The sequence below is a fragment of the Galeopterus variegatus genome, unplaced genomic scaffold (genome assembly GCF_000696425.1).
Source record: "Galeopterus variegatus unplaced genomic scaffold, G_variegatus-3.0.2 Scaffold71, whole genome shotgun sequence".
Taxonomy (NCBI): domain Eukaryota; kingdom Metazoa; phylum Chordata; class Mammalia; order Dermoptera; family Cynocephalidae; genus Galeopterus; species Galeopterus variegatus.
In genome coordinates, this window is record NW_007726182.1 from 780,073 (window position 1) to 787,351 (window position 7,279).

At 35.2% G+C, this 7,279-nt stretch overlaps 1 pseudogene; it reads left to right on the forward strand.

Moving 5' to 3' along the window:
* The first annotated feature begins 584 nt into the window (after nucleotides 1-584).
* Nucleotides 585-1,269, forward strand: LOC103594759 (annotated as a pseudogene).
* The last annotated feature ends 6,010 nt before the right edge of the window (nucleotides 1,270-7,279 follow it).

Consider the following 7,279-nt stretch of genomic DNA (forward strand, 5'->3'; position numbering starts at 1 on the left):
CCACAAACCCTCCTGATCCCAGAGGTAAATGTCAATGTGATTAAATTTCCACATCCAACTCTTATCAAAATGGTACCAGCCAGAAGGTCCAGACACCTCTGGGTACTTACAACCCAACTGGAATCCTAGCTGCCTTTTGTGGGATTCTATAGGTGAGTTAAGTTTTGCCGGAGAATTGCAGTTTCCTTTTGTGACTGTATTTTGTGTGGGTTTGTGAGTATATCATCATCTTAACACTTTCCTTAAATACCAGGTACATATTACCCAAAGGTGCACATACCTGAGTATACACTTTGTGTCAGGAAGTATGTAACTGTTAGTTACATAGAAGACTGAAAGACTGTCCCTGTCTTTGAAGTGCTCACAATCTACTTATAGAACCTTTCTGAGCCTCAGTTTCTCCTTCAGAAGATGAGGGCGGTAGATTACATTTCTGAATTTTTTTCTGTTATTCTATAATGTAGTTCCCAAGGATTTTACAGCCAGATTTTCAATGATATCTGTCTTCTTTTTTTCAGGTGAAATGTGGAGCAGGGAATAAATGCACAGCCCTGTAGGACACTCAGAAGAGAGTGGCATAGAAAATGGCCATGCCCATAGATGTATTCCAACCTCACGAGTGGCACAGTGGGGAGCAGGAACAGTACTGGGATGCTTTAGCATGCAAGCAGCCCCGACTTGAGGCAGGAAGCAAAACGGGAGACTGTAGGCTCATTGTGGTGCTGGAAGGGGCCAGTCTGGAGACAAGTCAAGGTAAAGAAGACATATGAGTTCTCAACTGTGACAAGCACAAGTCTATGTTGTTGAAGAATGGATAGGACCCTGAGGAAGTGAGACCAGACATAGCCCACCAGAGTCCCCTGAACCAAGCTGTCTAGGTTTACATTCACATGCAGAAGATTGAAGTGAACCCCAGACTTGAGTTCCCAGAACCTCTGATCACTTTTGTGGCATCATGGCTTTTATGCAAACTGAGTGTTTGAGCAGCTGATGGCCCCCAGAAGATATTGAAGGTAATTAAGAACCCAGCCACCTCTCAGTTGGATGTTGAAGACTGGCACTTCTTTTTCCATCCCAGTCATCAGTGATGTGCAAGAGTTGGTGCCCAGCGGTGACTCTATCATTTTTGTGGTGGGAAACTTTGCTCATGGCAAGGTCAATGTGGAGGATACAGAGAAGATGTTGTTCATAAGCAACTATCCCCTTTCTGCTGCCCTCACCTGTGCAAAACTTACCACAGCCTTTGAAGAAGTGTGGGGTGTCATTTGACAGCAACAGAACCTTGTTCTGAAACAAAGGACTGTTGTCATTTCTTCCCTTGACCCTGTAATTAACTGGTTGCTGGAAGATGACATTCCTGCACCAAGACTACGGAATTTGGGGAAGCCAAGGCTGTACATTTGCTATTTTTTTGTTCTCTAAATACTGGGTCAGGGCTTTGAATTGACCTCTTCCAGCAAACATGGAAGTGCCCAACCCTGCCAGTTTATCTGTGATCCATCTACCCCACAACCCTGGAATCATTTTATGGGCCATTTCTCTTGAGACTATATTTCAAGTCACTGATTACCTATTACTTTGGGGTTAGCTTTGTTTTTTGCTATTTTTGTTGCAGTTTCATTGGCCATCTTTGAGAATTAATTTGTCTAAGATGAAAGGTCTCTAGTACTGTATTGGTAAGTGAAAGAAAAAAAGATAGATGAATAAATGGGTAGGAAACAGTAGACAGTGAATTGGAAGGAATAGATAGATATGGAGTAAGAACAGCTGGGTAGGGAAACACATCACCATAGGACTATGAAATGCTAGAGAAAAAAATGTTACTAATAACAAACTAATAACTAGAGAAAAAAATGTTACTAATAACAAACTAATAACAACTTAACTTTTATCACTAAGAAAATAGAAAAAAAGCAAAGCCGACTTTATGCTTTGACATCATCCCCCCACCAACTTTCTGACAGTTTTTTGTTTCAATTTATATCTTTTAATATTGCCTATCTGTTATATGGTTGTTGTATTTGTTATTAGCTTAATAGCTTTGTCTTTTATTCTTCACATTGATATTCATGCTGTTTTGGTTACTATAGCTTTATAGCATATTTTGAATTAGGTAGTGTGATGCTCCAACTTTGGTCTTTTTGATTAAGATTGCTTTGGCTGTATAGGGTCATTTGCAGTTTCATACAAATTTTAAGATCGTTTCTATTTCTGTGAAGAATCTCATTGATATTTTGACAGGAGTTATGTTGAATCTGTAGATTTCTTTAGGTAATTTTGATGATGTTAATTCCTCCAACCCATGAATATGGAGTATCTTTTCATTTATACGACTTCTTTGATTTCTTTCACCAACGTTTTATCATTCTTATTGTACAGATCTTTGACCTCCTTGGTTAAATGTACTCCCAACTATTTCATTTTTTTGTAGGTGTTGTAAATGGATTACTTTCTTGATTTTTTCCAAATATTTTGATATCGATGTATAGAAATGCGATTGTTTTTGTATGTTAATTTTGTATACTGCCACTTTCTTAAATTTATTTATTCATTCTAGGAATTTTTTGGTGGCATCTATAGGGTTTTCTATGTATATGATCATGTCATCTGCAAACAGGGGTAGTTTTACTTATTTCTTCCCAATTTGAATACACTTTATTGCTTTCTCTTGCCATATTGCTCTGGCTAGAACTTCCAGTATTATGATAAATAAGACTCAGGAAAGTAGGCATCCTATCTTGTTTCAGATGTCAGAGGAAAAGCCTTCAACTTTTATCTATTCAGAATGATATCAGCTGTGGGATTGTCATATATGGTCTTTAGTGTGTTGATGTATGTGACTTCTATATCAAATTTGTTGAATGTTTTTTATCATGAAGGGGTGTTGAATTTTATCCAACCCTTTCTCTGAAGCTATTGAAATGATCATATTTTTTTTCCTTCATCCACATTTATTAATTTTTGTGTACTTTGAATCATTCTTTCATCCTCATGAATCCAACTTGATCATGGTGAATGATCTTTTTAATATGCTGCTGGGTTCAGTTCACTGGTACTTTGTTGAAGATTTTCACATCTATGTGTCTATAGTATTTCATGTTGTGTCTTTTTAGGTTTTGGTATGAGGGCAATGCTGGTCTTCTAGAATGATTTTGGAAGTATTCCCTCCTCTTCAATTTTTTGGAACAGTTTGAGAAGAATTGGTATTAGTCCTTCTTTAAATGTTTGGTAGAATTTGGCAATGATGCCATCTGGTCCTGGGGATTTCTTTCTTGAGATACTTTTTATTACTATTTCAGTCTCATTATTCATTATTGGTTTGTTTACGTTTTCTAATTCTTCATGATCTTACCTTAGTAACTTGTATGTGTCCAATAATTTTTTTTTCTTCTAGGTTTTCCAGTTTGTTAGTATATAGTTGTTCATGTTAGTCTCATAATTTTGTGTATTTCTGTGGTATCAGTTGTAATGCCTTTTTTTCATTTCTGATTTTATTTGAGTCTTCTCTCTTTTTCTTCATTAATTTAGCTAGATATTATTGATTTTCTTTATCTTTTTGAAAAACTAACTCTGTTTCATTGATCTTTTATATTGATTTTTTAATCTCTAGTTGATTTCTGCTCTACTCTTTGTCATTTCTTTCCTACTGATGTGGAGTTTCATTGTTCTTGTTTTCCTAGTTTCTTGAGGTGTAATTTTAGGTTATTTATTTGAAGTCTTTCTACTTTTTTGTTTTTTTGTTTTTTTTTTTTGTTAAATTTTTATTTTGTCAATATACACTGTATATGATTATTATGGCCCATCACCGACACCTCCCTCCTTCCTCCCTCTCTCCCCTCCCCCCGAAGAATGTCCTTTCCGTTTGCTTGTTGTAACAACTTCATGAAAGTATAGTTGTTATATCTTCTTCCCCACCCCACCCCCGGTATTTGTGTGTGTGTGTGTGTGTATGTGGGTGAATTAATTTGTTTGTTTGTTTTTTTTTTAGCTCCCACCAATGAGTGAGAACATGTGGAATTTCTTTTTCTCTGCCTGACTCGTTTCACTCAATATTATTCTTTCAAGGTCCATCCATGTTGTTGCAAATGGCAGTATTTCATTCGTTTTTATAGCTGAGTAGTATTCCATTGTGTCTTTCTACTTTTTTGATGTAGGCATTTATTGCTATAAATTTCCCTCTTATTGCTGCTTTTGCTGCATCCCATAGATTCTGATGTGTATATGTATGTGTTTATTAGTTTGTTTGGTTTTTATTTGTCTCCAAGAATTTTGTAATTTCCTTTTTAATTTTTTCTTTGACCCATTTTTTTTTGTTTAGAAGTATGCTGCTTAAATTCCATCTATTTCTACAACTTCCAATGTTCCTTCTGTTATTAACTCCTAGTTTTATTCAACTGTGGTCAGACAACATAGTTAGCATAATTTATTTTTCTTTAATTTGTTAAGAATTGTTTTGTGACCTAAGATATGGTCTACTTTAGAGAATGTTCCATGTGCTGCTGAGAAGAATGTTTATTCTGCAGCTGTTGGATGGAATGTTCCTTAAATGTCTGTTAGGTTCAATTGGTTCTGAGTGGAAATTAACTCTAGCGTTTCTTTGTTAATTTTCTGTCTGGGGGATCTGTCCATTAGTGATAGTGTGGTGTTAGAGTCCCCAACTATTATTGTTTTGGAGTCTCTCTCTCCCATTAGATCTAATAGTATTTGCTTTATATATCTGAGTACTCAGCATTATATATTTAGAATTAGGCTGTGTATATATTAGAATTATTACATCCTCTTGTTGAATTGATCTCTTTATTATTTTATAATGACTTTCTTGAACATTTTTTACTTTCCTTCACTCAAAATATATTTTATCTGATAGAAGTATAGCTACTCCTGCTTGTTTTTGGTTTCCATTTGCATGAAACATCTTTTTCCATTTCTTCACTTTCAGTCAATGTGTGCCTTTACAGGTGAAGTGAGTTTATTATAGGCTGCACATTGTTTGTTCTGGTTTTAAAATCCATTCAGCCACTCTGTGACTTTTAATTGGGAAATTTAATCCACTTACATTTAGACTTATTATTGATATATAGAGACTTGTTACTGTCATTTTGTCACTTTTTCTGCTTTTTTAAATAGATCCTTTCTTCCAGTCTCACTTTGTGATTGAGTGATTTTCTCTAGTAGCATATTTTAATGTCTCACTATTTATTTTTAGTACATCTATTATAGAATTATGTGTTATGGTTACCCTGAGGCTTAGAAAAACATGTTATAGTTATAACAGATTATTTCAAACTAAAAAAACTTAACTTTGATCACTAAGAAAAAAAAAAAACAAAACCAACTTATTTTTTGACAACACCCCCCCCCCAACTTTTTGACAGTTTTATGTTTCAATTTCTATCTTTTAATATTGCCTATCTGTTCTATGGTTGTTGTATTTGTTATTAGCTTAACAACATTGTCTTCTATTTTTCATATTAAGGATATAAGTGTTTATTCACTACCCTTACAACATTGCAGTATTCTGAGTTTGTGTATGTACTCACTTTCTAATGAGATTTATATCATCAAATATTTTCTTATTACATGTTAGTGTTGTCTTCTTTCAGCTTGAAGAACTCCCTATAGCATTTCTTATAAGGCAGCTCTAGTATTGATGAATTCCCTTAGCCTTTGTTTGTCTATGAAAGTCTTTATTTCTCCTGCCTATTTGAAGGTTAGTTTCATTAGATACAAAATTCTTGGTAAATTGTATTTTTTCCTTCAGCATTTTGAAGATATCATCCCACTCTCTCCTGGTCTGTAGGGTTTCTACTGAGAAATCTACTGAAAGCCATACTGGGGCTCAATTGAATGTTATGTGTTTCTTTTCTCTTGCTGCTTTCAGTATTCTTTCTTTATATTTGGTTTTGATGATTTGATTTTGATGTACCTTGGGGTATTCTTCTCTGGGTTGAATTTGACTGGTGACCTCTGAGCTTCATGCACCTGGATGCTGTCATTTTTATTTGTATTTGGGAGATTTTTAGCTATTATTTTCTTAAATATGCTTTTTAGGTCTTTTACTTTTTTTGTGTCTTTTGGGTACAGCAATATGAAAAGGTTATTTTGCTTGATAGTGTCCCATAATTGATGCAGTTTTGTTTCATATTTTTCTTATTCTTTTTTTCCTTTTGTTCCTCTGATTGGGTAATTTCATATGGTCTGTCTCTAAGCTCACTAGTTATTTCCTCTGTTTGATCAAGTCTGCTATTGGAGCTTTCTATTGAGTTTTTCATTCAGATAATGTAGGAGATTTCTATTGAGTTTTTAGTTCAGATTGTGTATTCTTTATTTCTATAATTTCTATTTTTTAGTTGATTTTATTCCTTTGCATGTTTCTTATTCTCTTCCTGGATTGTTTTCCAAACATCATTTAATTTTTTATTGGTATTTTCTTGTGACTTTCTGAACATCTTTAAGAAGTTTATTCTAAATTCTCTGTCAGACATTTCATAAATTTGCTTTTCTTCTGGGTCCATTGCTGATGCTTTGTTGGTTTCTTTTGGTGTGTCATATTTCTCTGTTCTTTCTCAATGTTTATGTCTATGTTGATGCCTGTGCATTTAAAGAGATGGCTACCTCTTCTGGGTTTTATAGGTATTCTTTGTTGGTGTTAGACCTTTACTGCTCAGTATTAGACCTTTGTCTCTTCTCTGATCTGTTTTTTTTTGTTGTTGTTGTTTTGTTTCGTGTTGTTTTAATTCTATGATAGATTAATAGCAACCACCACTACTTAAACACTTCACTGGAACTAATTCGCTGTCCTGCTGTTATCTTCCAAACTGGGGAAAGCTTACTGTGGGGATCAGAAGTTTAATGCTGTCCCTGAACTAGATGTTGCCTGGCCATTATTTCTCAGTCTGGGGAAGGCTTTTTGCATGAATCAGATTTTAATTGTTGGCCTTTAAGTCACTTCTGAGTTATGTGTAGAGTCCACAACAACTGGGCTGTGTAGAAATTCTGGCCCAGGACTGAATCTTTCCTGTAAATTGTGCCCCCTGTTGTTCTATTGCACCAACTGGTCTCCACTGTGTAGCATCCATGTTGATCAGGAGGCAGATCAGCTACCAATATTGCACCTCAATGCAGCCCTGGTGGATCAACCTCCCCATAACTCCAAACATTTACCATGAGGCAGGCCTCATATAAGCTCCCTGCAAATATTTACAGACCTCTGAACAAATAAAACATGTACCTCTTACTCTCTTCTCTCACCTCTGAGACAGCAGGTCTGGTGGCCTTC